Raw genomic sequence first — 24,637 nt, forward strand, 5'->3', positions numbered from 1 at the left:
CATTTTAGAGTTAGAAGAGCAATGTAAAGAACATACGCATACACATAGATTGGATAGAGATGCCTTGGAGAAGGCAAATATGGCACTTGTTAGAGTAGGAGAGGAAGATGAACACTGTAAATCTAATTCAGTGACTCTATCTACTCGAATAATTCAACAGCGTAGACAACGGAATGGGAGAAAACTACGCCATCTGCCCTCAAGGCCCTGGGTTTGTGCTTTGCTGTGTAAGGCAGAGTTTGATCCCGAGAAGTGGGAAAGTGATCTTCCCTCAACTGATGAGGGTGATAGTGATTTTGAAATAGTAAATTCCCCATCAGTGGAGGCACGCCCAGTTATTGAGAAAAAGGGACAGTATACTGTGTGGGGTGGGGGGGGGCAGCACCACAACAATGGGTTGAGGTGCGGAGTTATACTCAAGCTGAATTGTTGAATATAATCCAAATCTATAAACAAAAGCCAGGGGAAACTGTTTTCGCATGGTTTCTTTGGGTTTGGGACATGGGGGAGAAGTAGTGTCTCTAAATGCTGAAGAGTTGCACCAATGTGCATGTTTGGTGTTCCACCCATGTTTAAAGCAAATAGTAAACAATGTGAACCATGATGATCCCCAGGTGAATACACTGGTGGTGTGATTAGCCTCGGCTTTCTGAGCTACTTGGCCTGATGCCACAGCAGTAGCTGATGAACATAAGCCTTGGAAAACAATAGCAGAGGCAATACAGCAGTTAAGAGAAATGGCTATGCTGGCTACAATTTATTCATTGGAATTAAGGAATGGGGCATTAGTGCTTCCGAAAGGACCAGATGCACAAATTATGACCAGCAATATGAGGAGTAAATTGATCAAAAATGCACCACAGTGGTGGAAAGGGCAGCTGATGGCTGCCCTGGCAGGCTGTGTAGGTCAGCAGATATGGGATGTAATAGCCACTCTAAATCAAAGGGCAGAACTAGTGGAAGAAAAAAACAGAGTCAAATTGACTAGTAGGCGGGTTTCCAGTAGCTAGGGGTACAGTAAGAGCAATTACACCTGGGGACCAACGCCCTTACGTACCCCTTACCATTTTTTGGAGGGGAGGGCCACAACATGTGATGGCTCTGGTAGACACAGGATCAGAAGTAACCATTTTTGCAGGCAACCCCCATAGATTTCGTGGACAATATGTAGAGATTGACGGTTATGGGGGGGGGGCAAAAACACTAGGTACCAAAACCAAGGTTAAGATAGTTTTTGGGGATGGTATTCCTATTTTCATTGAAGCAGTAATAGCTCCAGTACCTGAGCACATTTTAGGAATAGATGTGTTAAAGTGTAGAACTTTGGAAACCACTGTAGGGCCATTTAGGTTTGGAGTGCGGCATTGTTCAGTCAATGCAGTTAAGGCTGTAGTTCGAGGCAATGCTAAGTCGGAACCGCTTTATATTCCCACACCTAAAACAATAGTGAACATCAAACAATATTGTATCCCAGGTGGGCACACTGAGATCACTGAGATGATCCAAGAACTGCTTTGGGTTGGCATACTTGAGCCAAAAGTGAGTCCATTCAACAGTCCGGTATGGCCAGTAAAGAAATCTGATGGATCATGGCGGATGACTGTAGATTATCAGGGTCTGAACAAGGTGGCTCCACCCTTAGCGGCAGCTGTTCCAGACATTGTTATGATCGTGGAAAGATTGTCTTCATCTGCTGGACCATATCATGCAGTTTTGGACTTAGCAAATGCCTTCTTCTCCATTCTGATAGCAGAAGAAAACAGAGCCCAATTTGCTTTTACCTGGGAGGGGAGGCAGTATACCTTCCAAGTGTTATCTCAGGGATATCTGTACAGTCCTGCCCTGTGTCATGGACTAGTGGCTAGAGACCTAGCCAAGTTACAGCTGGACAAAGTGACTATTTTCCATTACATTGATGACATAATGATTACTGGAGAAAAATCTGATGTGGATATCGCACTAAAAACTGTAATTCAGCACCTTCAGAACAGAGGGTGGGCTATGAATGAGAATAAAACACAACAAGGGACATCAGTAAAATTCATTGGTATGATTTGGAATGGAGCAGAAAGGGAAATTCCTGCAGCAGCACTAGAGAGTATTCAGAAAATTGCAGTTCCAAAAATGAAACAGCAGGCACCGGCCTTCTTGGGAGCAATGGGCTTTTGGAAAGCATTTGTACCTCACCTCGGACTGATTTTGCAACCCATTCACTATGTAACAAAGAAAAAATGTGACTTTCAGTGGGGCCCCAAGCAACAAATGGCTTTTGAAGAAGCAAAAAAGGCTCTACAGCAGAGTGTGGGGCTGGGCCCAGTTGATCCACAGCAACCTTTTATCCCTGAAGTAACAGTTGTCAATAATGTTATGTCTTGGGGGCTGTGGCAGAAGGATGACACTGGGAAAAAGAGACTCTTGGGATTTTGGTCCAAATCCCTGACTGGAGCGCAGGTGAGATATAGCCCCCTTGAGCAGCATGTGCTAGCAGTGTACACAGCATTGATTCATGTGGAAGGAATAACTAAACAACAAACACTGACAATTAAGATAGACTACCCAATCCAGGGGTGGTTATGAGATAATAATTTGATGAAAACTCTAATAGCACAATCTTCAACTGTACAGAGGTGGAAGTGGTATTTACAGGAAAGGGCCAACATCGTGCCCGGAGTATCTCAAGTACAACAACAGTTGGCTGGACTGGTAATTCTGGATAATACTGATGCGATAGAACAACAGCGATATGAGCTTCCAAAATTTCTGATCACTGAAGCATTACCATTTGATAATTTAGATGCAGAAAAACAGAAACATGCATGGTTTACTGATAGTTCTGCTAAAATTGGATCAAATGGTAGGACCTGGACTGCGGTGGCCTATTGCCCATGAACAGAAACTGTGTTATTTGACGAAGGTACTGCCGGTTCAAATAATCAGGCAGAATTATGAGCTGTTGCCCTGGTCATTGATAGTTTATCACCTGGAGATGAAGTGTACATCTATACTGACAGCTGGGCAGTTTTTAAGGGACTGACAACCTGGTTACCTTTCTGGCAACAACAGAATTGGAAGATCCATGGCAGACCTCTGTGGGGAGGTTCAGGAGACTGGCAATGGATTTGGGAAAAAGCTCAACAATGCAAAATCAGTGTCGGACATGTAGATGCCCATGCATCACTTGTAACAAATGAAAGAAGACATAACCAGCAGGTAGATAAGATGGTCGCGGTACTTGTTGCTGAGGAGAAAGCCGAAAATGTTAGCACGGCAAGATGGGCCCATGATCGGAGTGGGCACTTGGGAAGAGATGCAAATATAGAATGGGCATGAAGGCATGGTATGCAGTTGAATAAGGAAATAATTACAGATGTTATAAAGCAGTGTGAAATCTGTCAAAGAAATAAACAAAAGCAACTGCAAGCAGAAGCATGTGGACACATTCACCGAGGCAGTCGTCCAGCACAAATTTGGCAAATAGACTTTATTGGTCCCTTACCAGTGGATCAAAATCAGCAATATTGCCTAATGATGGTGGACACTTATTCAGGATTACTAATGGTGTCCCCATCTAAGAAAGCAAACCAGCAAGCAGTGTTGAAAGGATTGAATAAATTATGTATGATATATGGGATTCCCAGTGAAATCCAAAGTTACCAAGGCAGCCACTTTACCGGAGCAGAGGTTCAAGAATGGGCAAAGGAAAATGGAGTTTGATGGGTGCTGCATATCACATATCCTCAAGCTGCTGGTTTGATTGAAAGGTATAATGGGCTCCTTAAATAACAAATCCAAAAGAATACAAATGATGGAATGTTACAAGGCTGGGCAAAGGTATTACAATTAGCTGTGAGCCAGCTGAATAATAGGCCTCGAAAGCATCAAGGAACCCCTTTGCAAATGCATATGAATGACATTCAGTCCAACTGCTGTGTTTTAAAACTAGAAAAGCTGAACCCAAATGCCATATACCCTCTTTTGACAAATACTGATCAAACTCGGTTCTGGCTATGTGCATTGACTGAACAAAGAGTGCCAGCACAAAATATAGTATTAGTTAAGACAGGTTGGAAACTCTTTCTCCCAGAAAATTGGTACTGGGTGCAAAAAGGGCTATTAGGAGAAAGTTGGGAGGTTTTTACATTATGGGAGCCAGAATGAGAAGTGATAGTGAAAGCTATCAATTTAGATAACAAGACACAAATGATTCAGAAAGGACAACCTTTAGTAGAAATTTGTATGCATCAAGATGCTGTTATTTTACTATAAGACTGTGATACCAAACCAAGCAAATGGCTGGGAATGAAAGTTATAGTGACCACACCCAATCAGCCAAATGAACATGGGACTGTAATTTGTGATGGACCTGGTGATACTGTTTTAGTATTACTTGATTCTGCTAAACAACCATTGTACTTTCCTCTCCATAGATTATTTCCACTGTTTGGGAAGGTGCCAACCTTTTCTGATGACAACACTTAGATGGGCCATATGACTGTCTTGATCCTATCCCTCTATTCGAAGAGGAAGATGTTGCAAATTTAACGGCGGACTGTGACTTTTATTGGAAATTGGGAGATGATCTATATGCAGTGACACCTAAATCTGCCTTAACTTGGAACATCACTCAGATGGAGAACATTACAACTGTATGTAGACTGAACTGTGATAGACATCCTGAAAAATGTGTTTCCAACACTTTTGGAGGTCTGTACCAAAGGCTAAATGAGTCGGGATTTCCACTAGCCAAGTCTCCATTATATTCCTCCTGCATAGCCAAATTTCAAAGGGAAAATGACACCGCGGAAACTTCATATTTGGAAATATATGCCATAGACAACAGTTCATTTGTATTTGATGGTTTGGGACATATGGTAAGGTATACCAGAGGATGTAAAACTGTAAGTAGTGCTAGAGTTATGCAACATATTAAAATGGTAGTTAATATGTCAGCAGTTGATATTACCACCAGGTATCCACATTGTAAAATTGTACAATTATGACCGGTTAATTCTTTGCATATCAAATACAGACATTACAAATATAAAAGGAGTAAACATGATGTTACAGGTATTCTTGGCACTGCACTAGGTACAGTCAGAACAGGGACTGGATTCCTAAACAGTTTAGATATAGATACCATACATAGCAAACTGAGCCATTTGGGCACTGACCTAAATATGGCCTTTAAGCTACTAGCAGACCATGATCCTGAGCTGGGACAAAGAACTATAGATAGTATTTTAACTCAAACTGTCATGTGGAGGTGGATTGAACATACAAATACATATACAGAACAGATTTTGAATAACCTCACAGCAGAAGTAAATCAGACCTTTTGTATCTTATCTCAGTTGGCTGCCAACCAGCAATATTTGCAATTCACTCAAACTTGTGGGGGGGCTAAAAAGGCAGCCCATTGGCAAAGGGAACTGCAACTATATCACTGGTTAAAGCCAATAGATTTTGCATGTGAAAATAAGTCTTGTATACTGATTTTTGACTATCTTGCTAGTAAAAAAGGGACAAAGCAGGTCTGTCCATTTGTTACATTGCCCTTGCAATTTGGAAATAATTGGTGGGTACCTCAAACTGAATCTACTCTGCTTGATTATAATGATGTACCCATTGATGTGGCAGGTTGTGAAACCTGGCCCCAGGGGTGGGTATGCATGATGGTGAAAAGGAAGCCTCACCCATGCTTACCTAATGGAACTGGGGAATGCACCTGGCAAAGGTATGTAGTAAATGGTACAGACATCTACCCGCTAAATGATACCACAGTTTGTGTGATATCCTCCTGTAAATTAGCCTGGAGCGATGGGATAATCACAACTGGTAGAGCATACTGTAAAAGTAATATCCATGCAATTATTGATTTTTGTACTGGAGAACTGATTAGACTGACTAGATGGATGGATGTCACATTTAATACTAGCATAGGACCATTACACACTTTTAGATGGCCATCTCTAGTCCACCCGGACTTTCAACAGATTAAGCAGGAAGGACAAACAGTGTTGCAACTTTTAAATAAAACACTAAATGATGTGCATCAAACAGTGATTAAAATGATTAAAGACAAAGGTACCATTGTAAAAATTGCAAATGAAATACAGGATATAACTGCTTTGCATTGGGATAATATTTTTATGTGGTCATTTAAGGCTTCAGTGTGGTTTAATTTGTTAATGCATCCTTTGCTTTTGACCACAATAGTTTCAGTGTTATTCTGCTTAATATCATGCTGCATTTACTCTAAAGTGATGAAAAGGTACAAAATGATGTTGTCAGTTTTAACTCTTATAAGAGACACACAGCGTACGTTGCTCGATGCAAGGAGTGGCCTGTGACGGATCCACACAGTCTACCAGTTTTTGTTGTGCCTCGAGCCACATATCACTGTGTATGTTTAATTATTGCTTGATTGATTATTGCTATATCTTGATATGCCACTACCTCACTATATGCTGCTAATATTGTAACAATACAATATGCTTAAGAGCAGGCCTTGCTCACTAATTACTGTTATTACTGAACTTTTGTTAACCTATAAGTTGTTTATCAGCTTAAAAGATGTTTACCAGAATGTGGGGATTTCAAAGAGGAACTATATCACAAGTTTGTGAGCTAACTGTTCTTTAAAAAAGGGAAGTAAGGCACAAGACCAGACATTACAAGACTTGTTTACAACTTAGGAAATGATCTGTAGTTTTCTAAAATATTCCATCAACTCATGATGAGCTTGCAATGTCATATTTTTCTACAATATTCCATCAACTCATGATGAGCATGTGATCAATGATCCTGTTGTTTGTTCAAGACTATAAAAGCTCAAAGGCTAAAATGGAAATCATCATCATCCGGATTTGATCACAGCACCAGCCTGAGCTGAGCTTAGAGACATTTTGCCACTGTTGGCCTTGCCTTGACTGAACAGATAGCTGCACTGGATAGGACTGAAGTCTCCCTATCAGTGGCAAATATGATTCTGTTTATGCATATGCTTGTAAGTACATGATCTATTAGTTTTTCTGTTTATTTAGTATTAGTTTTACTGTTTAGTTAGTAAGTTTTTGTTTAACAAATTGTTAAGTTTGAGCCTTGGTGTCTTGTGTCATTTCTAATCCTGTATTAACCTCAGACTTTAAAGTAACGGACTGGTTCACTTGGCGTAGTCGGCAGGATCTGAGGATTGCAGTGGAAATGTCACAACAACCACCAATGTTTTTTTCCTTTAAAACATATAGGCATAGGTAAGAAGGATGCTGTGTCAGACACCCCAAATAAGTTGGGCGTTGACACTATGTTGCCAGCATTATTTGGGAAGTGTGATCCTCTTGCTAAGGTATTAAGTTAAGTTTCACCCCCTCCACTTACTTTAAAGTAAGTGACTAGTTCACTGAGCCATAAACAAAATAGATGCTATCTTTCAGTTTCAGTGCAGTAGCAGCCAATGTCTAGAACTAGTTTTGTATTGCCTTTAAAATGTTGAGGAATGTAAATTATTTTACAACTTCCACCATTTGCCAAAAGATCTAAGGGCTATGCATTTTTCAATAGAATATCCCAGATGCTGTCATTTTCTAGCAATAGGGGTTTTCAGCTGGGATAATCAGATGATAAGAAGTAACGTCATGCTGCAAGTATCCTAGCAATAATATTTGGGATATTCGTTTAAGAATTCTCTAAAAGAGAGAGAGAGAGAGAGGGAGAGAGAGAGAGAGATGAGCATTTTGTATTTTGTCTTTGACCTGACATGAACATCCACTCACCACATCTGCCTTGCCTTGTTCTGTAAGTAAGTTAACTAGAGTACAGTAAATTTCTCTTAGATTCAGACAGGAATATAGGGAAGTACAGCTTAGATGTTTTATGTATTTATTTGAGATTGTCCTACAATGTTGTTTATTTCCTGTGATTTTGAACTCTCAAATTACCGAGATTATTTCCTGAGTATTTTCTTGTTCTTTTATTATTTATTATTATTATTAATTATTAAATATAGTTTAACCTTTCAATTCTGGCTGGTCTGTCTAGAGATATTGAAGCTCTTAGAGTACTTGCATATCTATTTGGTGACACTGTGCAGGCCACTCCAACTAGCCTTGCTCTTGGTAAATCTACTAGTTTACACAGTAAGATTGGATGCCCTTTGGTAAGAGCCTTAAAGTAGCTCATAAGTACTGACCAGTGGCAGTCAAAACTACCTTATAGTCTGGACAGAAGGGGGCATAGCTAGTAAACCTGTGCTAGCCTTTCCCAGTTGTGTGAGTGTGTGTGTGTGTGTGTGTGTGTGTGTGTGTGTGTGTGTGTGTGTGTGTGTGTGTGTGTGTGTGTGTGTGTAAATCAAATATCAAAGTGTGTGTGTGCATATGTGTGTGTGTGTGTGTGTGTGTGTGTGTGTGTGTGTGTGTGTGTGTGTGTGTGTGTGTGTGTGTGTCAGCTACTTGAGCTGGCACATGAAGCACTGGTTGGACAGAGAGGGTACTGGAGATCTTGGCCCCTTAGCTGAAATCTCAGCCCTGTAGGTGTGCCAGTGGGGAGTCTTAATGGGGATTTTTCAAAAGAGGTAGATATCAGCCCCAGACTGACTGTGGTCTCTGTGTGCTCTTAAGGGAAATTACACTTTATTGTGTGTGTACTTGCCATCTTCCTAGTGTGTACATCCCTCACTTTTTCCTGTGGTGATGATTGAGGCTCTTTGATTACTGGGATAGTGGTGGGGAGTCACAAAAAGATTCATTACCATTAGCTTTATAGTGTCTAACATATAAATACCTTCTATTGTTAAAAATAAGAAAGTGTTCCTTTTTCTGACTCTCTGCTATGATTTTTAATGTGCAGAGGTTGAGAGTTGTGCCAGTATATATGGGGGGCATAATAAGATGAAATATTTTGGTGCATGGATTAAAACAGATTCTATTATGGCAGCTAGAGATATACAGGAAGAGTCTAAACAAAATATACTAGAAAGATTGAGAAGATGGAAGCTTTTGATTGTGGTTTTGGATAGTAAGATACAAGCAGAGAAATTGTTTCTATTCTTTTTAATTTTACACAGAAGTCAAACATATTTTTATCAATTAGAGACGTTACAGAAAATAATTAAAAAGAATGAAATACTTTTTTTGGATGGGAAAGAGAGCAAGAATTAAGTGGGATAAGCTGATTCTGCCCATAGAGCAAGGTAGTTTAGGATTACTTGATTTGACAGGATACACTGTTAAGTTTCCCAGCTATACAGTAGTTTCACATTCATTACAATATCAGAAGGTTATAAATCAAAGTGGAAAGGGATGATGACGAAATAGGGTGAGTTAAAAATGTAATGAGAGAGAAGGATTTTGGATGCAGGTCCAAAAGGAGAATAACAACCACCATATAAAAAATTATATTCCTAAAGAAACAGAAATTAAAAATTCTAAGAAGCATGCTGATAGAAGAATGGAGAGAGGTGAATTTGCAAATAGTATCAATATCAAAGAGTATTACAGAAAATAATTAAGAGGAGACTATAATTTACTGGATAAAATTAGCAAGAGAACTAAGGTATTGTGAGCAAAATAGTTTTACTGGAGAAAATTAGCAAGGGAACTAAGGTATTGTGAGCAAAATAGTGTATATAGAGAAACGGATACTTTTCCATTAATGGGGCAGCAGTCTTCAGAAAAGTGCCAGTGTGAGATATCCCTCTCAGAAACAGCGCTTTTAAAGGGAGAGTGTTAGCTTTTCCGTGATCCAATAACGTACCTGCTTTGTGTGTGCATGTGTGTGTGTGTGTGTGTGTGTGTGTGTGTGTGTGTGTGTGTGTGTGTGTACCTGGGTGTGTGTGTGTGTGTGTGTGTGTGTGTGTGTGTGTGTGTGTGTGTGTGTGTGTGTGTGTGTGTGTGTGTGTGTGTGTGTGTGTGTGTTATTTCTACTTTAACATACCAGTCAGCTCTTCCCTCTAAAAGGTTTTGGTACTTTTAGGTTGTGTGGCCCAGCGCATGACTCTGTATGGGGAGGAAACCTTTCCTATCCCTCCCATAACTGAAACACAGCTCTCCTGATTCCTCCTGGATCCAATCTTGTTTTGATTTCCCCAAGAAGGCAAAGCGCAGTCTTCCTGCTTCCGAGGGTCTACTTCTAACTCTGAAATGCTTTCAGCTCCCTTAATAGAAATAGGCTTGTATCTCTGATGGTATAAAAGATGTTTCAGTATTGCATGTGAATTGCTTGCAAAGGGTTCCTATCATGTAGTCGAACTTTTACAAGTTCGAGCCTCATAAGGTCGAGACCATAAGTTCGAATTTATAAAAGTTCGAGCGTTTCAATGGAAATCTCCATAAGCGGAGCTTTCCATTTTGTTCAATGGGGTGCAATCTCAGAGTTGGTATATTTAAGTAGCGGGTGGTTTCGGGGGGAATCCCCCCACATGGGGGGGTACAGGGGGGCTTGCCCCCTGTTTAAAACAGTTTATTTTGTTTTCCGTTTTTTTTTTTGTTTTTTATGTATAGTTGAAGTTTTGTAACTTCGAACATAATGGTTCGAACATTACATGTTCAAAGTTATAAGACTTTGACTATGTGATATAGACCCGCTTGCAAACATATGAATGTCATGGGGGTCCCTTGTTTGCTTTCTGGCCCCAAAGGGGACAGATTTTAAAAAATGATAGAATAGCAGGTGTTGCATTAGAATGCATTTTCTGAAGGATGTAAGGTCTGAAATGCAAATGTTATTATTTAATGACTATAGCTCTCAATTATTTGCCAGAAAGCTAGAGTTGTTTTTTTCCGAGGAACAGACAATGATAATGATAGGGAGAGCTGATCATTCTACTGTATGGACAATTGTGGAACTGCGTCACTCGATTTCAAAAAGTCAATGAGATTTACATCTAATCTCATATAGCGTTTACAGTTAACAAGTGTGGTGCTTTGTGTAAAGGTTTTCGGGCAGCGACCTACTTTTCCATGCACCACTTTTAAAGAAGTCTTGTCACGTGTATAAAAGGACTCAGTTTTCGTTTCAGGCATAGCTTTCTAGTAATCAGGGACAAAGCCAGACAAAAAAAATCTGGAACACTTTTAAAATAGGTTTACTATTGTTTATTCGAACAGAAAAACATTTTCCATTCAAATAAACGAATGGTAATAACGAAAGTAAAAAAAAAATACCTTTCACAATGTCGAAGCAAATACTCGACGCATTTGACTCGACATTGTTGTCGAAACCACCACATGATAGCCATATAGGAGCTGATGTCCTATACAGCTATCACATTTTTGCAGGGAGGCAAGCCCCCTTGCACCCCCCATGTGGGTGGGGGGCTTCACCCCCCAACCCCCAACTTATATATTTTAACTCCAAGATCTCACTACAGTGGGGATGTAAATGAATTTCCACTCCCACTGTACCACGATCTCTGTGCAGATAGTCGATTTCTACTTATGCGAATGCAGTTGTGCATTCGCATAAGTGGAGTCGACTATCTGGTGCAAAAGTACTTGTGCGTTCGACATTCTATTTTTCGGCACATTGCAGCCGATAGAATGTCATTCACACAAACAATAGTAAACCTTTAAAATATTAGTATTACTAACTTGAGACACTGGCAGAAAAAGAGAATGTGGAGTAATACTTCCACAGCCTACACTGAATGTATCACTTTTGCAGGTTACTTTTCTGGGCAACAGCTATGTTGCGAGACGACCACTGCCCCATTAACAGAAAAGTACCGAGAAATGTAACAGAGTGGAATGAGGGAAAGCAGAAGTATGAACTGCAGGTTGGAGACTGCTTTACCTATTGGGGATTGATAACATTAAAAAGGCAAATATGACGGGATAGTGGAAGGCAAAATAAAGGCCAGGTCTGCTGAAAATTGTTTTTATAGCAGTTGTTGCTGTTTAAAAGACAGAGTATAAAGTATTAGTTCAGATCAAATCACCTCAGCTAGCAGAACTAGGACACTCTCTCTCTCTCTCTCTCTCTGATACCCTCCCTGTGGGAGGAAGAAAGACACCTTGTTGAAGTTTCAAGTAGTGTCTTCAGATAAACAGGTAGATGCAGAAGTGTTCTTTTTCTGCTAAAAAGGGATAATTAGTAGGGCATAACATATTGCATAATAACTAAAAAAATCAATCAGAGGAGGCTGAGAAAGACTGGGAAGAGAAAAAGGAAAGGCAATATTGACAAGAACAATCAAAGGCTGTTTGTATGGCTCACAAGTATACAACAGTCTTGAATGTTTAGAATTTTTTCATGGAAATGTTTTCATAGGTATTTTTATATCCCAAACAGACATCAGATATCTTTCCCCATTCAGACACCAAATGCTGGAGGTATGATGGGACAGAGAGTGGCAATTGGGAATGTGTGTTTTTGGAATTTAATGAGTTGGCTGATTTTAAATATTCCTTACTGCTGGAAATGTTGGGGAAGCAAATGGTAGTAACAACTAGTCACAGAGTGTTTACCATTGTATATAATCCAGATTTTCCTCTCTGGTATGCAGGTACTAAAGAGTTACATGATGCTCCTCAATGCCCCCCCCACACACACACACACACACACACACACACACACACTCATAAACTCACTCATTTCTTGAATCCTCATTGTATGACCTGTGATGGCTGATTTGTTAAATGTTGGTTTGATGATCAGGAGTTTACATTCTGAGGAATTTTAGTCACCACTGCCATTATCTAAAATGTTTCTTCAAGAACTTTGACGAAGAGAGCTGTTAAAGCATTCAGTTTCTTCTCCAGCTGTCTCAAGAGTTGACAGGCTTGTGGGCCACCCACATGGCATTCCTGCCTGAGGGCTCCCAAGAGGCACACATTGTAGTTATGCATTTTGAGAAAGTGAATGAAAAAAAAATACTAGTTGAAAAGAAATGATGTAGGTATCAGATACAAAGAGAAATTGCTTTAGATTCTTTTGTTGGTGTAAATACTATGGATACTACTATGTGGAGCATGAAACAATGACATTAGGCTACTGCAGAGTGACTGGCTCACTCCATTCCCCAAAGGTCATATACTACAACTTCAAAAAAGACTGACTCAGTATTACATGGAATACAGAAAGCTATATTTAAAAATGTTTGTAGTGTGAGCCACTAAGGAAAACATTGAGAGATACAAGTAGAAGTAAAACAGTCTAAATTAAAAATGTAATTTACTGTAGATTTAGAGATATTATAAAGTTGGAAAGTGCTATCAGGTTTGAAAATTGAAGTAGAAGAACTAATCGAAGATAAGGATTTTTAGCAACTTATCCTTGATTGTTTTTACAATATTTATTATGATACAAATTTTTATGAAAACTATGATTGGGAAATTGCCCTGACAGGCAAAACATTTAGTGGTATTTGATTTACTTTACCATACGAGATGTTTATCAAATGCTGAAAATATAGAATGTTGCTTTGTCTCCTATATTAAACAAAATACATGAAAAAATTTGTAAATAGCATGTGAATATCCAAGTTGTGATACTGCTTTTAATAATATAGTTATTAACATTTCTAAATTAAGAAATTCATGACTGTATGAAATTGGCAACTATTCTATGGCTGAAGAAGGAAAGAAGAGTGAGTGAATGCTTTTTTAATCATTATATATAGTCTTATTATGATTATATATCACTACTAAATATAGATTAGAAAATAATTACTAAGACAATTAATGGTCATATAAGTGGACATCTTGATACACACACACACACACACACACATATATATATATATATATATATATATATATATATATATATATATATATATATATATATATATATCAGAAAGGTTTTTGTCCTTCCTAATCGGTGTCATTCAAATAAGCCATTGTTCTGAATTTTCTTAACATATTTTAAAGGGGAGATTCTCAAATGTTGCCATAATATGTACTTTAAGAATACATGCAGCAGTAACAATTTTTGATTAAGACACAGGAAACAGCCCTACCTGCATTAGCTCAAAGGCATGCAGGGTCACAGTGTGGTAAATGCTAATGAGACATTCTAAGGGAAAGGTTTATGCTAATTTGCCATGTGCTGTCCCTTGCAAATGCCTGTCATAAGACATTTACACAGTTAAGAACAACAAAGAAATGCCCGCCTGTGAAAAGTAACATGGCCACTACTGGCTACTCATATTACTGAATACTGCAAAAAGCTCATGTTCACACATTGCAGCACATGTAAGTGCTGAGGAGTTTAGAGGACTGGAAGTGTTGGTGTGAGTGCATGAGGGTATGTGTATATGTGGCTGTATGTGTGAGAATATGTATGAGTTTGTCTGCCTTGGTGGTAGCATCAGAAGGTATTAGTCTGGGGATAGGTTAAGTAGGTGTGTGTGTGTGTGTGTGTGTGTGTGTGTGTGTGTGTGTGTGTGTGTGTGTGTGTGTGTGTGGTGTGTGAATGTGTGTGTGTGTGTGTGTGTGTGTGTGTGTGTGTGTGTGTGTGTGTGTGTGTGTGTGTGTGTGTGTGTGTGTATACATTTGTGAATAATGGTATGGGTGGTGGGGGCAGTGCATGTCCTACCTGCACAGTCCTCTAGAATAATAGACAAATCCTGGGGAGGAACACTAGGCACCAGCGGGGGAAAAATCTCTTTACATCATGGCTTAATGGCACTTAAGATGTGAGACATAGGGCACACTAGACACCAGGGATACTCTATTTAGCAAGAATTAAAGGCACTTAAAAAAACAGCAAGTTTTGCAGCATGAAAGACAGGGAGGACTAGACAGCAGAGATACTCATCAAAAAATTCAAGCCTTGCACCCTCCCACCTCACACAGAGGAAATCACTCCTGTACACAACCACTAGTCACCAAGGATATATGAAAATATGACTAAAGTGTGTTTAAAAAATACAAAGAGAACAAGTTAAAGGTTTCAAACCCTATACTTTTTAAACGTAAAGCAGAAGCATTAACTTATTACACTAACTGATCCAACAATGTATTTTTTAAGATATATATATATATATATATATATATATATATGTATATATATATATATATATATATATATATATATATATATATATATATATATATATATATATATATATATATATATATATATATATATATATATATATATATATATATAAATTGTACTGTATCTCATATGTACAAATGTATGATTATATAATCTCCTTTGGAACTTTTCTCTCCAGGTCTCCACTGAAAACGGGCTTTAGGTCCAGTTGGACACTACCCGGTTATCAAATGTAAATAAATAATATATAGATATATATATATATATATATATATATATATATATATATATATATATATATATATATGTGTGTGTGTATTTCAACATTTTAAGCTCTAATGTCTGACATGATTCAATGCTTGCAACAGTCCATGAGTCATGAAGGACAGGGGGGGGGGTGCTTCAATGCAAATCCTGGAGGAATCCTAAATGATACCAGGGACATTATTTAAACTAATCCTGTGACTCACTTAAAAAAGTTAATAATGAAACAACTCCAGCATCAATATGTAGTCTACAAACAGCATCAATAATGAAAATGTAATTTCTGCCATTACTGACTGACAGTAAGGATACTTGATTTATGAAGGTAAGTACAAATAAATAAGAATAGACACTGATGGCATTTTAATTAGTCCAGGACAAGTTAGAGGTATGTGGTGAGTGTTTGAGTGTTGATGTGTGTGTGTGTGTGTGTGTGTGTGTGTGTGTGTGTGTGTGTGTGTGTGTGTGTGTGTTTTGTGTGTGTGTTTGTGCACATGCATGTTTGAATGTATGTGTGTGTGTGTGTGTGTGTGTGTGTGTGTGTGTGTGTGTGTGTGTGTGTGTGTGTGTGTGTGTGTGTAAGAGAGTGAATCTGGGATGTCTGTGCTAAAACAATGCATGAGCTACCAATGTTGATTACTTCAGGAAAGGGCTTCAACTGGTAGGTAACTACAATTCAGATATATGCAATTTAGATCATAATGAGGTCTTTCCCATTTGGGACTAATGTGCCTCTGAATCACATTTTCCGCCTGCCAGAAACTACAACTTATTGCCACAATTCTTACCACTAACAGTTCAATACTCAGGAAAGTGTTTCTTTTATATGCATTACCCAACTTCTAATGGAGCATTATTATGAATATATGCATTAATACTTTAGGATCATTTGTAATAAATAGATATACATATGTCATGATCTGATAGTGTATAGTAACAATTTTATACCTGCCTTTCACACTAAGGCATGTACTGCATCTATGTGAGTGAAATATTCCTAGTTGCACTGTGTATATCTTGCAGATAGTTCCAATAATTCTTCAAAACATTCCATTTTGGCATGTTAATGTCCTGGAAGTTTCAATTTTTTAGTCCTTGCAAACATCACTCAATGGCTAACATGAGAATATATCTATAGGGATTAATGAATGCACTACTGTCCCTATGCTAACCACATCTACTTGGACTCTATCCCCTTGATGATATCATTGGGGATAAAAAGAAATATGTAATTGTTTAAAAAGTTTACAATGATTTCTATTAAAAAATATTCTGCATTAACAGTTGGGAAAATGCATTGTGCAACTTAATCTATCAAGTGCCATTATGTAATTGTTATTGCTGGATGTTCAGTTTACTTAATAGAGTCTGACAAGGATGTTCCCCTGAAATCTATGCTGTTTCTTATTGTAATGGACCCTCCGTTTTGTCAAATTTGGCATTAGAAATTAAAAGAGCTAATATAAATAATGTGAAATGTGTTGTGATACATTATTCAGATTCCATTCTAGCATAACTACAAAGTTGGAAAGTAATGCCACTCACACAGTTAAGGCACTTTAGAATGTTATAAAAACAAAGGGATATGAGATGAATCATGAAAAGTCTAACAGAGTTCTGACATTTTATATTGATAATGTAAATACTGTATCCATAAACTCAATTCCTGTTGTACAAGAATTTATGCTTCTTGGCATTCATTATAAAAGGACCCTTGAGCATATGATTGAAACTAATTACCAAATGCGTATGCATAAAGCAAAGGAAAGTTTAAAAGCTCTAGGTACAAACTGTATCTCTTTTCTGGGTTTCAGTAAATATACGTAAGATGTGTAAGTGTCTCCTTTTGATCTTAAATTAAATGAACTTATTTTTGTCTTCCAGCACTTGAGTCACTAATATGAAGGGAATTTGATAGCTTTATACGAAGAAGGAGAGGTGCCAACTCCATATCAATATATAGTTTTCTGATTTTTTAACTATTTATCTGTGTTTGTTGACCATCATGGCATGGTTGAGCAGAAATGCCACTTATTCAATGGAGCCCTTTGGAGAAAATTTCCAAAAATAGTATATATATATATATATATATATATATATATATATATATAGAATCCCATTATATTAAATTATTTTGGCGGATTTACACTAAAGAATTGAAAGGCAAAATGAAAACAACAGGAGAGTGTACAGCTACTACTAAATATAGAACTTTTATACAATTCTTATTTCATATAATAATGAAAATAACATAATGAGCTACTCTGTATGTGATGTTAGTTTAAAGAACTAAAAGATAAAGACACTGCTTTTTTGTAATGATGCACATAGGCTAGTTGTCATATGTATAGAACACGTCAGAGGCATAGTTAATAAGTAGCAGTGAAGTTTATTGTAAAAATTTACTTAGTTATGGTTAGGCATTTTATTAGGTCAGCTGTAATGACATGAAGTAGACCAGATGTCTGTTAGGTATTTGTAATTTTTTTCAAAAGATATATGTGCTGCTTTCAATTAAAATTGTTGATCCATTGTATACAGGTGATGCGGCATTCAGTGTGTCACCAAAATGATTGATGGACATAGCTGGAAATATTAGAGGTTGGCCTTGTTATCTAAGATGTCAAGTTTAGAGTATATGTGGTTAGAATGAGGCTTCATGCATGAAATTAGAAAGGGCAAATGGAAATATATGATGCTGTGAACAAGTTTCAGTGGTGCATACTCATTCTTGATTTCAAGACATTGGAGTTGCTGTAGAGCTCTGTAGTGATAGGTTATAATGAGGTAGGCTGCCGTACATGTATCTGTTTTGTTGTAGCACATTGTAAGTTTGCATGTATTTGATGTTTGTGGTTTAGTTATGTAGTGGAACCATACAGTAGTTTGTGTAGGAAAAGAATTTAGGTTTGCTGTTACCCGGACTTGAGATGCTAGAAATTGGTTTGAACTGTGCAACATTCAAAGATTTTGATTTATTTGGCTATAATAAAGATAATCTTGCTGAAATTTAAGATGATGGTCTATTATTGTGCATAGCTGTTTTGATTATCATTATGATTATTTGTGAATTATGTTTGTGGTATTAGGCTAGTGGTGAAGACCATGATTTTGTTGCATTTTGGGAATGGGAGATGAGTCAGTCATTCAGGTTTTGAGTTTTGTAAAGGAGGCTGGTGTTCATGATTGTAACTATTTGCAGGAATGGGCAGCATATATCAGGAGTGTACCATCTGCATACTGGGACTGATTCTATGACTGATTGCCTTATACTTGTCATAAGGCACCTAGTGTAAAAAAGCCTGTTGGACTCATGTTGCGCTCTTAATGAAGGTTGCACAAGGAGCATGAATTTGCTTATTTTGCATACCATATTGTCGTCAGAATAGAATTATGAGTAAAAACTAAATTATAACCTTGATTTTATGTGTTTTGATAATTGCAAGCAATGGGTTAAGAATCCTTTGTCTATATATGTTAATGTAGTTGTTCCAAATTTCAATAATCAAATGGTATATTATTTTCCAGTACTGCAAATTCTGTTTTATGGTGTGGTGACAAACAACTGAACAGATTGTCTTCTTCAAATAAAGCAATATTGTTTAACTTTTAGTTTTTAGATAGCAGTTAAGTTGAAACATTGGCACTGGGAATGCAAAAAAAAAAAATCATCCTTGTATGTTGATCATAGCAGAAATGAAAATATTGCAGACTATAAAAATGTCAATAATAGTTTTTAAAATCTAGATTAAAAAATTTGGTCATCAGACATAGATAGGGTATAGAGAGAGTTCAACATCAGTATGAATGAGTGAGTGTCAGTGGAAGGATATTTTATTTCTCAGGTTAGGCTTAACCATTTTGAATATATACTACAGCAACAGAAATTATTTTTTATGTTTTACATTTAACTCCATATGCTTATATTTAACAAATCATGAGTATCCTCCATTCTGTTGACATTGTGCATATCAATGTGTCAATAGTGCATATTGTTAGTGGCTTTATTTAATGTGTATTGGTAGTGAAACATTCATATTGAAATAGTGGAGCATTACAAAGGATTAAGGCTTGAATTAAATCCAAAACTAATTTGTTCGAATACAGGGATGGATACTTTGCTGAATCAAGAAGAAAAAATATTTTAGCTGGTTTTACCTGAAGAGTACAATCTCAGCACACTGGAAATCTATACCCTTACCTGCATTTTCAAAACACAAATAGCTTATGAAGAATATAAGTATACATCTTCTGTTTAAAGGACTGCTGTATGCTATTTACTGAATATAAGTATGTACCTAATTCTTAAAGGAATGGTTTATGCTCCTTACTGATGTGTTAAGGATGAAAGCTGGAAAAATCTTGGATGGCATAATAATGAATGCTTCTTAGATGATTGAGTAATAGGCAGCACTTGTCTTCCCATTAAAGAAACTAATGATACAAAGGAAATGAGTGAAGATTCTTTCTTTCTTTTTATGCTAAGTTTTTAGCCTTAGTAGGTAACCACTTTTAGCATGCCTATATTCTCATAGTATTATTTCCAGCCTGACTAGATAACTGAAGATTCTACATAAAAGGAAAAGGAAATGTAACAAGGCTGCAAAATCTGCCAATGAAGCAGGGGGAATGATTCAACTGAAGCCACCACTGACAAGGATCTCAAATGACAGCCAGAATCCAGATAGCCTCAAGCACCTAGCAGCAAGAGAATGAATCTCTCCACTTAAGCAAAGACCATCTTCAAAATCTGGTGACAAAATAGGGACACCCAAGTCAATCTACAGGTGACTCTACTATGTTTCTGTTTTTGTTCTCTTCAACCCTGGTCACAGAGGCAGTGAGACATACTCACACCCCACTACCACTGATTAGCACCAGCAGACATTTCTTTTTAAAGTCCAGAAATGTCACTAATTCCTAATGAACAAAAACAATTTTTACTTTTGAGCAAAGTCTAAGCTCTCACCTACATGTGAAACATGCACTTGCTGGTACTCTGATTTTAGCACATCATATATTGTTTCTGGATAAAGATAGTTGCATCCATTGTGGGCCCCCTCCCCATCATAATTTTCTTTGTTTTAGAATGTTGTAACACCTTTCTTCTAAACTGCCTTTCTTATTTAAACTGCTCATTAAATATTCCTTTCTCTTGTTTGAGAGATAGACCCCAAATGTCCCCTCACCCATCCACTTGGACTACCCAGGTAATGTGGGACTTTGTTTTATCTCCTTTAATATGTTTCAGTACCATCATAATGCTGAAAGTGATATACTCTGCTGACTGTGCTTTTAATTGTGCTGTCTGGCAATATCTGTTCATCTCACCAGTCTTATATTTTTTAACTCCTTGAATATGTTCAATGTTATGCTGCAATTATGCTGTAACCATACCTCTCAACCATATAAAATTCCTCAGTAAATACCGGTTTTGAGGGCAAAATATTGTGGTGCCATAAATTTCTGTGTTGCTTCTTTAGTTTTGGAATTTCCCAGGGTTTTTTAAATTTTTTTTGACTGTTCCTGACATCATCACGTGCAGGGTGTGCACAATGACGTCAGCACAAGGCAGACAGTTGCCGAGCCATTAAAAGTTAATTTAAAATTACTGGTCCATGGGTTTTATTCAGGCAGTGGGAGTTCACTCTGCACTTCTTTCTACTTCTTTCTTCCTCCGGCTCCAGGTAAGCAAAAAAAAAAAAAAAAGACTGTTATTGGTATTTTTCTCACTGCATTGAGTTTAATTCTTAGGAATGGAGAACGAATAGTCTTTTATTGAAGTACAGGCAACAGACATTGTGTGATGTGATTTGGAGATTAATCTGGGACCTGTGGAAGGGAGGAGAAGCAAGGAAGATGAAAAGCAGAACCTTACTCCCGAATAACACATTGTTTGGCTACATTATGGGTTATTATATGACCTGATATTTTTATTAAACTTACTGGTAAGTCATATTGCCTTTATCGTACTGATTACAGAAGATGTCCTTTTAATCCAGCCTAGTCTCTGTTCGGGGTGTTGGAGTTGGAAAATTTCCCTCCTTTGTCAGCACCATATCCATTGGTTAGATGGTGACCAACATCGAGCCAATTTAAGGCCTTTGTGAAGATGAGGTAATTATTAATGTTTTTGTATTAATTGATCCGCTTAGCAAATGCATTAGATCCATTGGTTTGGATATGTTTTTGAGTGTATCCTGAATCTAAAGTTGAGGCAGAGGGATGTCTGCTTCTGTAGAAATCAAAACAATTGACAAGCTTGCTGTGGTTGACTAGCAACTTGGTACCATGTGCAATACATGTTTGCATTGGATTTCAGTGATGTTCCCTGGATTTTGTTTTTTTAACTTATTACAAGTCCTAGTATACATATGTAGATAGATGCGGGTTATGGTACTGCATTTTAAACAGTGACTTAAAGGCTGTGCCTGTGTTGGTTTGCTTGTGATTATTTATACATTTACTTTTCGATGACATTATGTATGCAAGGTAATATTTAAGTGGAGAAAACTGTCGGGATTGTGTTTTTGTTTTTGTTCCAAATATATTTAACAATGACATTTTCAGGTGCTGTTATTTTAAGAAGAACATTATACGACATATTAAATAATGGTGCTGTGCATTATTTTTATGGTGGTGTCTGTTCACAGTCTTCTAGGAATGGAATAGGATTATACTAGACTCCTTAGCACTCCTTACGCCTGTTACATTTGAGGTGGTGCACGTTGGGTGTGGTTGTTGCCCCTGTGTACCCGGTGCTGTGTTACTGATCTGAGTGGGTTGCAGAATGTGTATAGCTGTGCCGGAGTTTGCTAAAGTTTGGGTTACTGGGACACTCTCTGGATGCCTGTTCTTTCAGCATTTTCTTCTGTGCTATCTTACCATGAGTTTCTGTTGCATAGGCAGCTTGTGTGTTAATGTTGAGTCACTTTATGTGAAGAAAATATTTAATGCACACTTTTATCAATTAAATACATGCAGATCTCTGAGATGGGATTAAATTACCTAGTCACATAATGACAATTTATTTAAGGCACACTGACCAATTGAAGTATATGCAGCTCTCTGAGACTGGATTAAATTATACATTATGCTAAATGTATTATCCTTTGGTTAACAAGGGTGTTTGTGTTCTTTTATTTTTTAGTACTTTTTCCTCATAAGTACACTAGCAGATGCTTTTATTAGGCAGCCTTCATCATGTTTTAGGTTGGTTTAACTGTTACTGTTGGAACACTTAAACATGTGAGGAAGACACTCTGCATCAGGGTTTTAATTGTTTTCTTTCCAGTAGGTGTCATTATGAACACTGACCTATGTGCACATAAGTGCTTTAAAACATTCAGGCAGCACTGTATGTGAGGATTGATCAGTAATGGCATTGGTTGGTGTAACACATGAGGCTCTTGTATAGCAAGTGTAATGTGTCTTTGTAAGTGTGCAGTTCTGGCTAACAGACACACACAGTAAATTTACAGAAAAAAGTTAATATGCATGTTTATTATAGCTGTCCTTTGAATTAAGTGCGGTGCTGTTAAACCGGAAAAACACTTATTTGAAGTGGATTATAACGTTGTGCTAATTTATGTAGATTTCTTGTCTTTTATTTTTACTTATCAAGATATCTAATCTTTTGGGGATAAACTTTTGGCTAGGCTTGTAAGGACCCCAGGCCCAGGGCAATTAGCCTAGGAACTTCCTGTGATCCTATGATCCTATGTACTGCTATTGCATTTGAGTGCATTTTGACAATGTTATCAAGGGCACCAACTCTGCAACTTTGCATTTTGAATATCTCACTCAAGTTCAAGGTGTGTGAGAACTCAAGTGCTAATGCCTTTGCATTTTACAAGTGTGAACATCATTGCAACACATTTAAAAAAATGGTTACCATTTACTACAGGATCTGGGCTCTGGGGCCATATGTTTGTTCTTCAGTTTGCATTTGAAAGTTGGCATGCCACAATTCCACTGGAGTGGGTGGGGTTACATAATTAATCATGCAACTTTTATGTTAATCAGCATATAGATTTGTACCTATTTTTCATTGGCCTTTGTCCAGATTTTTGATGTTTCCAGGTTGAGAGTTATGGCTCTAACTGATATACTCTGCTGACTTGATTGACAATACCTGTTTATCTCACCAGCCTTAAAGAACATAGTAGTGACTTAAGATTAAACTCCCAACATGTCTTTGTCTTTGTTATCTGCGTGCACCAAAAAGACTATTTGCAATATTTCTAGCTTGTTTTGTATACTTCTTATAATATATGTAGTTTTATTTGCGTATATAGTTTTGCACTACATAGTATTACTCTGTATTACTGAGGAGCAAACACTAATATTACATTGTTGTATCTATCTAAGTAGGACTTGCATTCACAAATCAATGCAGTTATTGCTTGAATGTATTGCTAAAATGCTTTTAAAATTTTTGTATGCGATATTTACTTTCTTTTAATTACTGCACTGATATCCTGTTTTGGTAAAATTTGTTTGGGCTCTGCTTCTTTGCTCAATTACTTTTTTTTTTCTTTAAATAGTTACTTGGACTCATACTTTTGGATTTCTCATCTACTTAACCTTGCTGAAAGTTTCTAAACTCGGAAGATGTGGTAAATATCCTGTATGCCCTTTTCTGTGCCTCTCTCTCTCTCTCTCTCTCTCTCTCTCTCGCTTAAACTACTCTCCTGCCCTATCAGTATACTATAACTTTGATTTCAATTCTCTTTATTAATTCTTTATCTTGCTCTAACTTTCACTGTCTATGTATCTACATCTTCTTGACATAACTGTGCTCTGTTTTTTTCTCCTTTACATTTTTAATATGTCTCTTTTTTTCTTCAGTAGTTAACACTGATATAGTTTTTATTACATTCCAGATAGTTGTGGACAGCAACACCCCAAAGAATAAAGAATTGTTCTTCTTTTCTTCTTTTCCAGTGGAGTTAGTATAACAGCCAGCCCTGTAAAAGCTTACAGGCCTAACATATTAACTCAGTGTGAGGGGAATTTAATTGTTCATTCTGTTATCATATCATTTCTGCTCCGCCTCTATTCAAAGTGGTACCAGTAAAATTTTAACATCTCTTCTCTTATTGGTCTGTGCTTAGTGGTCTGATTTTGGCTGTTTTATAACATCAGATTCAAAGATAGCCTCCAATACTCCTCTGCAACTTACTTTTTCACTTCCCTTTTCCTTCTGAATTACTTATACCCTACTTTATCTGGCAGCCTGGAGGTTCCTAACTGCTATTTCCTGACGCTACATTAGTAAACTTCCCACTTTTCTGTATAGGTAGTTCTATGTTTTTGTTTCTTCTGGTTTTGTCCATGTCCTGAAGATATGCTGATAACTACTTACTCCATTACT

This window comes from Protopterus annectens, chromosome 3.part0 (assembly GCF_019279795.1).
Source record: "Protopterus annectens isolate FY-2018-M chromosome 3.part0, PAN1.0, whole genome shotgun sequence".
Lineage (NCBI taxonomy): Eukaryota > Metazoa > Chordata > Ceratodontiformes > Protopteridae > Protopterus > Protopterus annectens.